Here is a 12,340-nt window from a genome sequence, read left to right as displayed (position 1 = left end):
ATGGAGACTTCCAGAGACTAGGATAAAAATTTCACAAAGAATGTCGTCAGGTTCTGGGATCTGAGGTGTCTGTTAGGCTCACCTTTCCTCTTGCGACTTGAATGTAATTGTTTCTGCTTGTACACACAATTTTTTTTTTTGACATGAATCACTTTCTCTTCCTCTCACCCTGCCCCACCTTTTCTAATACTCATGGCATTTGTACTACTTAAAGGGCCCCAAATTCCCCATGCCCTAGGCCAGGTTTGTTTCTCTTGGTTTCTCATTTATTTCTCTTCTTTCCTTTCACCAAAACTTTCAATAATTTTAGCCAGTCTCTAGGAAGATGGGCAATTTGTTTATGCTAGTATATTAATGTGGGAATTACTGATATATCCCTACACAATGCAAGTTTTTCTGTAATTTATAACTCTCAGGGTATATACAGAGATCGTTTTAAGTAGGGAGGATTTCCATGCTATCTCTTAACTGGCACCAAATAATAATAATTACACTTAAACAAGCCTGTTCATTACAGACATCTGTTGCCAACGTTGATTATAAACACAAAAACACGAAGTATGAAACTATTATAGTTTGTATGAAAGCTGACTTGATATCATCAAGTTTTTAGCTATGAAGATCACTTTTCATTTTAATATCAAATATAGGTGACCAAAGATGTTATCCTGTCTTAGTTTGAACTGCTATAACAAGCATCATAAACAAATAATTTATTTCACATTGAAAATATATTTATATTCATATTTATTTGAAATACACAGACTGAGGGAGGGGAGAGAAAGATCTTCCATTTGCTGGTTCACTCCCCAGATGCCTGCAACATCCATGGTTAGGCCAGGTCAAATCCAGGATTCCGGGTTTCTCTGTAGGTCTCCCATGCTGGTGTCGAGAACCCAAAATACTTGAACCATCATCTGCTGACTCATAGGTATGCATTATTAGGAAGCTGGACCAGAAGTGGAATATCCAGGCCTTGAACCAGGTGCTGTGATACGGGTGTCTCAAGCACAGCTTAGCCTGGTGTACCACAGTGCCTGCCCTTACTTCTCACACTTCTGGAAACTGGAATTTGCCAGCATGGTCTGGTTTCTGGTGAGGGTTTTCTTCTCCAGACCTCTGTTTTTTCATAGGTCCTTAGAGTGGAGAGAAAGTTTCTCTCTCATTTCTCTTCTTACAAGAATGCTAATCCCACTAATCCCATTTGTTACCTACAAAGGATTAACCTCACATTAGGAGGCAGGGCTTCAACATAGGAATTCTGGGGAGTACACCAGCACAGTCCAAAGAAACCCTATGTCAAGTTTTGAAAAAATACCTCATGTTCTCTTAGATTTCAGGTGGATATCTACTGATTGTACTGAACAGTAATAAAATAAAAAAGCCTTATTCTTCGAGTAATGAATAAATTTAAGGAACCTTTGAAACCCAGGGAGCATAGGGTTGTTTCACTGCAGGATTTCAGCATTACTAAAGCATTCTAAAACTTCTGATGTAAATGGATCGGACAATGATTTTCAATGAGGTATAGTAGAATATATCTGAACCCTTCTCCCAAATAATTGGCATCCCTAAATCTGTGCACCCACTGGATTTCAGGAAGCTAAGTTTAGTGTGGAAGTGGACAGTGGTAACTCTCAGCTGCCAGGCATGGAACAAACTAAAAACAAGGATTTGGATGAACATAGCTATAAAGTCAATTAAGTCTGAAGGGCAGACCAAACACCAAAAGCTGCTAAAGTTGGGGAAGACAGAGCAAATGGTTTCTGGAGAAGCTCTTGTAAATCACCAGTACACATAGGGAATGAAAAATTTTTAGGGAATGGATGTCTCACCACTAGGCAGGAGGGCAGTGTGCTTAGACACTGAGTATGTCTAGATAGAAATGAAGTACTATGGGATCATAATACTTGTATCTAAAAATAGTTGAGGCTGATAATGAGACTTGGAAATAAAAGGGATGCTTTTGGCTCTTACTCCTCCCATAAAATCATCTTCAACATAATTAGCACTTACTATATAACTCCAATTACTCAGATGTTTTATTATCACAAAGAATCATTGGATTTTGTAACTCAATTCTTTGTAATGTAATGATGCATTCTTTTTTTTTCAGTCTAAAACACACCAATTTATTTCAAAATAGTATAGAGAAAAAGAAAGATATTGATAACTGAAAAAATGGAAGAAGAAAGTTAAAAATAAGAATGCAATATTAAGGTCATAAAAATTTCTCAGAAAATAAATGAAAATGTGATGTATACATAAAAATACATGAAAATATGTAGATATATACATAATATATACATATATGGAAAAATATAACATATAAAATCAATACAGGAAGTCTAACATATGGTTAAAGAAAGTTACAAATAACAGAAACATGTATTTACTAAAAATATTAAAAATGGTCCATGAAATATTCAGCATATTACAGATTTATCATAATATTTCTGAACATAGCAAATAAATTGTATTTTCTTTTTTTATTTTCAAACAGTAACATTTTATTTCTTAATTTTTTTTAACTTTTATTTAATGAATATAAATTTCCAAAGTACAGCTTATGGATTACAATGGCTTCCCCCCCATAACTTCCCTCCCACCCGCAACCCTCCCCTTTCCTGCTCCCTCTCCCCTTCCATTCACATCAAGATTCATTTTCAATTCTCTTTATATACAGAAGATCAGTTTAGCATATATTAAGTAAAGATTTCAACAGTTTGCGCCCACATAGAAACACAAAATGTAAAATACTGTTTGAGTACTAGTCATAGCATTAAATCACAATGTACAGCACATTAAGGACAGAGATCCTACATGAGGAGTAAGTGCACAGTGACTCCTGTTGTTGACTTAACAATTTGACACTCTTGTTTAGGGCATCAGTAATCACCTTTAAGCTACTAATGGGTACATTTATTTAGAAAAGTTATTTTCTTTTTCAAATTTTAATTCTCTCTGCCTTAAAAAAGTTCATAAAGTTAAAAAAGAAACATCCCAATAGACTACCAGCTGCGGTAGAGTGCAAAGCAATGAAGTAAAAACAATAGGAATGTCAGAATATAAACTTGAGCATTTGCAAAAATAAGATGTGATTATAAAATATATAACTTCCATTATCCAAAAGCCTATGACTTAAAAGTCTGTACAAATGAATTTGAAATCCAGTATAACCAGGTATAGGAATTTGCAGAGAATCTGAGGGGCTGTTATAGGAATACATCAGTGATGGAGAAGGGGATATAGGAGGGGATGTTTGGTGTATGGCTTTCTGCTCAAAGCTCAGAGGCTCTGGTTCTTTGGTTGCAAGGAGCAGAAATGCAAGTTACTTTAAATAAAGTAAGCATTATTGTAAAATAAATGTAGGCTGGAACTGGAAACAAATCCACCAGATACATGCCAGTTTTAGAGTCTATTTTATTATCTTCTCATTCATTTAATCATTAATCATTTCATAATTAATGAAACCTACTTATGCCATTTTCTGTTCTAGTCAATGAAGATGCCACAACAGATAAGACAATAAATGCTAATTCATGTAGTTGGTTGTATTAGGGGGAAAGTAGGCAATAAAAGAGGGAAAAAATCTAATTTGGGAGAAAGCACGTACAACGAAAGAACAAACAGACCAATGGGAAAGAGATTGACTAGGGGATCCTAATGTAGACTATAGTAGGGGAACAAGTACCACTTAAACATAGTCCTGAAAAATGAGAAGGAGCCAATCAGGGGGCTGGCGTGGTGATGCAGTAAACTAAGCTGTTGCCTGCCTCGTCAGCATCCCATATCTGAGCGTCAGTTTGAATCCCGGCTGTGTGCTTCTGATTCAGCTTTCTGGTAATGCCCCTGAGAAAGCAGTAGAAGATGGATCAAGGGCTTGGAACCCTGTCACCCACATGGAGGACCTATGTGAAGTACCTGTCCTCTGCTTTTGGCCTGGCCCTGGCCATTGCAGCCGTTTGGGAAGTGAACCAGTGTATGGAAGATCTCTCTCTCAGTCTCTCCTTTTCTCCCTGTTACTCAGTCTTTCATGTAAATCTTGAAAAAAAAGGAGCCAATCATGCCAGGAAATTTATTCCAGGTAGAAACAATGGGAAACACAGTAAACACGGTTGTTCCAAGACTAGCGCAGCAGCAGCAACAACGAAATCAGGAACTTGTCAGTATTATTGGGGCACAGGGAGCAAGAGAGAGAAAGGACAGAGATGAGATATGATAAACAAACAAATGTTGGATGCATAGGGCTCCTAGGCAGAAGAAAGATGAAAGATGTTTGTGTTTTATTCTGAAAAGCATGGGAAACCTTGGAAGGGTCACGAGAGAGCGGACACTCTAATCCTCTTACTTCCTTTCATGACTCATGGGTCACTAGGGCAGCAATTCTGCTCCTCACTGTTCATCTTCCCTGTTTTCATCTTTGAGAATTGTCATATTCTCTATTCAAAATCAGAGCAACCCAACTAATTTACTAGGTAATTAATCAATCCTAATCAGGTGACCTCATCAATTTCTGGATGAACCACGGGTGAGCAATTCTTGGATCAACTTCCAGATTTTGGTATACGCAGTGGCTATGTATATACAGAACAAACCTTAGTTGCTTTGTGAGATTGAAGCTCAGAGCAAGGGCATATCTATTAGAGAGGTTGGAGGCAGGAACCAGAAACTGATGTGTCTAACTCCTGCCTTGTTTTGCATGATTAAAATTAAACAGAAAGCTAATCGAAGTAATTGAGGGAAAATGCATATAATATTATTAATGTATGATATTATATAATCATAACATGCTTATTATCTATAATTAAAATATATATTATACAGATAGCTATATATATGAAAGAAATTTGTTCTCACAGTCTACAGAATATATTTTCTTAGAAAATAGGAATGATGCATTATATTAATGCAGACCCAGTTTTTTTTGGCCCTAGAGGCATGTCTGGCAATATGGCTGGAAGAGATTAGCACATGGTTTGCAGTCCTTGATGGAGATGTCTTTGTGCATCTTCTTGGCAGCTCTGCACATAATCTGCCCATATACATCTGGTGTATTGCTGTGAAGTGATGCACTCATAGCTTCTAAAACACCTGTTACTTTTTGCTTTCCTTGCCGAGAAGCAAATAGTTTAGATTTTATTTTACTCACATGTTTTTTACTATATCTTTGTTAATCTAACACTAGGAGAATAAAAGCACATACATAAGTTACCAAGATAGGTAATAGCAAAGCCCAGAATAGAACCTGGGTCATTTATTTTCAAGTTCAGTGATTTTTATACATCACATCTGGAAATGGGCAAATGGGAAAAATAAAATAATGTAACAAGTGGGAAAATTGCAGTGTAGGAATTGGTTTTGGTGGAGGAGAGGCAATGCTAAGTATAGTTGAGCAAAGAATAGCACACTGAGAGAGAGACAAAGGAATGGAGAGTAGAGAAGGCAAGTATCTTATGTAGAAAAGTAGGCTGTGTGACTCATAGAATGTTTTGAAGTCAGTGAAACCTCTTTAGTTCTCAGGAGAGTTTTTCATATGGCAACAGTTTAGCCAGATTGATTGCTTTGAAAGGCATTTGTCATGAAGTGGAAAGTAGCTATATATAAATATAATATATATGTGCATATGCATGAGTATGTGCATGTATGTATATAAGCATATTACATCGAGGATTTTATTGGTTATGGTACCGTATCTGACTTAAATTATATGGATATAATTTCATCTATAATTGCTTGATGGTTTCCCAAAGATGATGGGTATAGTGTAAAAACACACTTACAGACCAGGAAGAATGGCACCCTTAAGCCAGCACTTGTTTAGATTCTGTAGAATTATGAGTTCAGCACCAGCTTGCAAGTTCCTCTTCTTTCTTTTATGTTGTGCTGTATCTATTTGCTCACACAAAGTGTTAGTGAAATTGGGCCGGCGCTGCGGCTCAATAGGTAATCCTCCACCTAGCGGTGCCGGCACACCGGGTTTTAGTCCCGGTCGGGGCGCCAGATTCTTTCCCGGTTGCCCCTCTTCCAGGCCAGCTCTCTGCTGTGGCCAGGGAAGGCAGTGGAGGATGTCCCAAGTCCTTGGGCCCTGCACCCCTTGGGAGACCAGGAGAAGCACCTGGCTCCTGGCTTCGGATCAGCGCGATGTGTCGGCCGCAGTGCGCCGGCCGCGGCAGCCATTGGAGGGTGAACCAACGGCAAAGGAAGACCTTTCTCTCTGTCTCTCTCTCTCACTATCCACTCTGCCTGTCAAAACAAACAAACAAACAAACAAACAAAAAAGGTGTTAGTGAAATGGTGCTGTCTTATCTGAGGTGCCACCAAGTCCTGGATACCATTTTAGGCTCTGGCCCAAAGTTGCTGTCTTGTACAATAAACTTTGGTCCTAATCCCAGGCTAGCTTACTGGAAGTCAGGTGACCAAATGGTTCAACCACAAACGTCAACTCCACCCCCACCCTAACGGGGTTCACGGCTCCCACTTCCCTACTCCCACGAGGCTATAACAGGACCTGCTTCCTGCACACTCCTTCTTCTCTCTTCTTTCTCTCCTTGCTCTCTTCCTCCAGCCTGTTGCGTACCCCCGCCTCCATCCGACAATATACCTTTTCTTTAACTCCAGTGTTCAGTGTGTTTTGTGGTGGCTTTTCACAGGGCTTCATTTGGGGATAAAAGAAAGAGAATCCTTAGATTACTTGCTCTGCAAAAACTAATCTGTTGTTTTGTAGACAGCATACCTTGTTCCAGGTAGAGGTCAGCAATTTTTTCCTGAAAAAGGCCAAAGAGTACTCATTTTTGACATTGTGGACCATATTTGCAGTTGTGAGTCAATATAACCTTGGAAGTATTCACTTTTGCCAAAGTGGCAAAAAATGTACAAAATACATGAATATTTTCCTGTCATTTGTTTCTCTTGCCTAATGGCTCTGTCTATAACTTCAAAACTATATCGAATAAGACTGGTGAGTGTGGACATCTTTGTCTGCTTTCAGTTCTTAATGGAAATGATTCTGGCTTTTGCTTAATCAATATGATGTTGGCTATAGCTTGTCATAAAAAGCTTCTATTGTTTTAAGGTATGTTTTTTCTATACCTAATTTGTATAAGGGTTCATTATTGAAAGGATGCTATATTTTATTAAATGTTTTCTCTGGGGCCAGCGCTGTGGCGTAGCAGGTAAAGCTGCCACCTGCAGTACTGACATCCCATATGGGCGCTGGTTCAAGTACCAGCTGCTCCACTTTCTATCCAGCTTTCTGCTATGGTCTGGGAAAGCAGTAGAAGATGGCCCAAGTGCTTGCGCTCCTGCACCCATGTGGGAAGACTCTAAGCAAGCTCCTGGCTCCTAGCTTCAGATAGGTGCAGCTCCAGCTGTTGCAGCCATCTGAGGAGTGAACCACACCTCTCTCTCTTTCTGCCTCTCCTCTCTTTGTGTAACCCTGACATTCAAATACATAAATAAATTAAAAAATTTTTCTCTGCACCTATTGAGAAAATCACATGATTTTAATTCTTCATTCTGTTGATGTGACACATCATGTTTATTGATTTGCTTATATTGGACCATTCCTGTATCCCTGGGATAAATCTCAGTGTCACAAATGAACATATGTAGTCGTGCCTTAAATTATTTTTACTTACAAAACTATGACATGCTTATTTGAAAATATGGAATCAGAGGAACTAAAAGAAAACAGAAAAGAGAAAAGTAAAGAGAGCCTCTGGGATTTAAGGGACACCATAAAGATCAATATATGCAATCTGGGAGTCCTGGGGAGAAGCAAGAGAGAAAGGGACAGGGAAGTTAGTTGAAGAAACAATGATCAAAAACTAGATTTGAGGAAGGGAATGGGCATACCAATTCCAAGATCTCAGCAAACCCAAACAGGCAAACACCAAGACAAATTATAATCAAATTGCAAAATCTTACAAAGAAAGTATCTTGAAAACAGTAAGAAATAGTGGCTGATGAAGTTTAAGAGAGCTCACTTAAAATTTTTTAAAATTTTATTTGTTATACAAGTTTCATGTATTTCATATATACTGATTTAGGAACATAGTGGTACTTCCTACCCAAGCCTCCCTACTATTCACACTCTAACCCTCTTCCTCCTCCCTCTCTCATTTCCACTCTTATTATTTTTTTTTTTTTTTTGACAGGCAGAGTGGGCAGTGAGAGAGAGAGACAGAGAGAAAGGTCTTCCTTTGCCGTTGGTTCACCCTCGAGTGGCCGCCATGTCCGGCGCGCCGCGCTGATCATAAGGCAGGAACCAGGTACTTATCCTGGTCTCCCATGGGGTGCAGGGCCCAAGCACTTGGGCCATCCTCCACTGCACTCCCTGGCCACAGGAGAGAGCTGGCCTGGAAGAGGGGCAACTGGGACAGAATCCGGCACCCCGACCGGGACTAGAACCCAGTGTGCCGGCGCCACAAGGCGGAGGATTAGCCTACTGAGCCGTGGCGCCGGCCTACTCCACTCTTAATTTTTACAAATATCTCTTTTCAGTTTACTTAATGATCATAAAGTTAACCCTACTCTAAATAAGAGGTCAACAAATAGTATGAAGAAAAAAAAAATAACAGTGAGCCTCTACAGAAGAGACAAGGGCTGTAAACAATCATCGAATCTCAAAATGTCCATTTCACTCCAATTTCTTACATTGTAGGTACTCTATTAATTACCTCGGATCAGGGAAAACATATGATCTCTATCTTCTTGGGACTAGCTTACTTCACTAAGTATAATGACAGAATTCCATTTTTTCACATCTGAGTAGTACTCCATAGTGTATATATACCATAATTTGTTTATCCAGTCAACAGTTGATGGACATCTGGGTTGATCCCTATCTTAGCTATAGTGAATTGAGCTGCAATGAACATGGGGGTACAGATAACTTTTTCATATGCTGATCTATTTAGGTGTGGGTAAATTCCCAGGAGTGGGATGGCTGGATCATATGGTAGGTCTATGTTCAGACTTCTGAGGTGTCTTCAAACTGTCTTCCACAGTGGCTGCACTGGTTTCTGTTCACACAAAATTATTAATGAATTTACCAATAGAAGCCTCACAGGCAAAAAAAGGATAGGATGATATATTTAGGGCACTTAAAAAAAAATTCACCGGCCAGGGGCTGGTGCTGTGGCATAGCTGCTAAAACTGTCTTCTGTTACACCAGCGTCCCATAGGGGCTCTGGGTTGAGTGCTCCTGCTGAAATAATTGTTAAGATGGTAAATTTTTTGTTTTCTTTTTTAAAAAGAAGATTTATTTATTTGAAGTGCTGAGTTACAGAGAGAGAGAGAGAGAGAGAGAGACCGAGAGACAGCAATATCTTCCGTCTGCTGGTTCATTCCCCAGATGGTTGCAATGGCCAGAGCTGGGCCGATCTGAGGCCAGGAGCCAAGAGTTTCTTCTTTGTCTCCCACATGCGTGCAGGGGCCCAAGCACTTGGGCCGTCTTCCACTGTTTTCCCAGGCCATCAGCGGGGAGCTGAATGGAAAGTGGAGCAGCTGGGACTCGAAATGGTGTCCACATGGGATACTGGCGCCAGTCGACAGTTTTATTGGCTACACAAAAGTGCCAGCCCCAATGTTATGAGTTTTCTACCACAAACAGATTATGCCCCAGTATCCACTGGGCCCTGCAGAAAATCAACAGTTTCTAAAGCAAAAGGGAAAATAAAAGATGAGAGATTGGTGCTTTCTCTGGTTTCCAGGAAACATGAAGAAAATATTATTTTGTGAATTCTTTTAAGTGTTGGGGTGAAATATGGGGCAGTGCATGGAATATTATGTATCCAGAGTTGTGGCAAAAAGTTATGGGGAGAAAACACTTTGGGGCTGGGGGTAAGAGAAGGTAATGACTTACTGTTGGAAGTAAAGCAGAGGGAAGAAGGATGATTAAATGTAGTTTATGTTTGTGGAGTTTATTGGGATTCTCATAATGTAATCTCATGCCTCTTAAGAATGGAAAAATCATGATGCAATAAAGATACCCAATTTGATTTTCCTTCTTGTTATGGAGTTGGCAATAGATTTCCATGTATTATATCTAACAGAACTTTATGAAAGCAACCTTTGTTTTCTTTTTTAAACCATGGATTCCAAAAGAAATAAGCTGATGTCTATGATTTGTTTTTTTTCTTTTTTTGGGGAAAAGTGTGGTTTAAATTCTTGTCTTGCAAGTTTTATTTGCCTTAATTAGATTGTGAAATCCTGGCATGAAGACCAGGCCATTTTATATGCTCAGGAACAAAACTGTACATTTATAGTGCTTTATAGGTCTTAGTTACCACAAAGGAGTTGAAAGCAATAGAATAAATAATGTTTAAAGATACACACATAAAATTTCCTAAGAAGGTGCTAATTTTAAAATGGAGTTAAACTGTTTGGACTGTCAGCAATTCTGTTTTATTCTCATGGGGCCTCAAATAATATGAAAGTGATACATTTCTTATTTCTGACTTTTTTGCAGTGACTTTCAATTGCCTGCAGAAGTGTTTCTTCATAGTAACACATATATGTACAAGCACATATGTAAATATAGATTCATATTTATTTATAATGCACATAATCTATTTCGCCAATGGCAAAAATATCTTTTTTAAAGAAAGTTTTTATTTAATAAATATAAATTTCATAAGTACAACTTTTGCATTATAGCAGTTCTTCCCCCCATTCCCGCCCTCCCACCCCCAAACCATCCCACCTGCTGCTCCCTCTCCCATCCCATTCTTCATTAAGATTAATTTTTAATTATCTTTATATATAGAAGATCAACTGTATACTAAGCAGAGATTTCAACAGTTTTGTACCCACACAGACACACAAAGTATAAAGTACTGTCTGAAGACTAGTTTTACCATTAATTCTCATAGTACAACACATTAAGAAAAGAAGTCCTACGTGGGGAGCAAGTGCACAGTGACTCCTGTTGTTGATTTAACAATTGACACTCTTATTTATGACATCAGTAATCACCTGAGGCTCTTGTCATAAGCTACCAAGGCTATGGAAGCCTCTTGAGTTCACAAACTCTGACCTTATTTAGACAAGGCCATAAGCACCTACTTTCTAACTGTACTTTCCTGGCTATGAGGAAAAAGTAGATGTCTAGAAATTGACAGGAACAAGTATTATTGCTTTGGTAATGTAAAAGCCCAGTATTGTTTCCTTTTCCCCAAACATAGCTCTTAATACACTCTGGTCCACACTGGGTCCTAGTTCTGTCTTCTATCAGATTCCTCTTTTGCATGGAAAGCACCCTTTTAGGGTGGGAAAGGCACAGGCTGCAACCCACTGAAGTTCTGTGAGTACGGGAAGCTCCATGTCTTGCAGGATTTTCCTAAAAGAAGACTTGCAAATTGTACTACCATAGACATGATTTAAAAGATTTTATTGAATTTCTCAAATTTTCCTTGAATGTAAATTTCTAGATGTGGAGTTTTTATGCCAAGTTCTTTTTGTGCATATTGACAACTCCCCCAGAGACATTATACCAGTAGGTACTTCCACTATCAGTGTTTGTAAGATCCTGCTTTCCTGAGAATGTTCCTCCATTCCTCTCACACAACAATTAATTCACACCAGTTAGCTTGGTGACTGAAACACTTCCCTAATGGAGCAAAGACTTGGTGCTTTATGCTGCCTGTAAGTAAGCACACGGAAGCTTCCACAGTATGAACACAGGGGCAGTTTATGAGATGGTGCCGTCATGGTCTCAAAGTGTTTTTCCGTCTTAACAAATTGTCCCATTGACACAGAGAGCCAGTTTATTAAATGTGAGAGTATCTTGGATAGCTTCTGTTGATAGGGAATACCAGTTCTCTAAAAAATTCAGTAAATACTGTGTCTTCAATAATACCAAGGAATTTTTTCATGATTAAATTAGAATTTCACTGAGTGTTTCTTGTGAACCATGCTGCTGGCAACTATAGTCAGATGCTGGACTGCAGGAAAGAACAAAATATACACAAATGGAGCCCCTTGTCTAATGGGGGAGTTACATGTACAAGATTAGAGCTAAAAAAGCTCAGGAATCTTGCTGCCAAGCTCTCACTGCATGTGGGAGTCCCTTTCCCTTCACCTCTATCCTGATGGATATGGATACCATGCACCTGTGAGCGTGGAAAGGGAAGTCTACTTTGCCTCAGTTCCCTTCTTATCTGCTGATTTTTCACCCATGATCATTGATTGGGATGAGTGGACATTGTCACTTAGATACACAGACACATGTATCATTTCAGTCTAAAGTGTCAAACATTTCTACTGTCAAAAATAAAGTCAGATCAAGTTAAAGAATGTTATTGTGCCTACAAAAGAAGAGTTAATCAGTGAGTAG

The sequence above is a fragment of the Oryctolagus cuniculus genome, chromosome 5, assembly GCF_051225735.1.
Source record: "Oryctolagus cuniculus isolate XC-2025 breed Fujian yellow rabbit chromosome 5, ASM5122573v1, whole genome shotgun sequence".
Classification (NCBI taxonomy): domain Eukaryota; kingdom Metazoa; phylum Chordata; class Mammalia; order Lagomorpha; family Leporidae; genus Oryctolagus; species Oryctolagus cuniculus.
The sequence above is the reverse complement of the archived record's forward strand: the minus strand, read 5'-3'. Positions refer to the sequence as shown.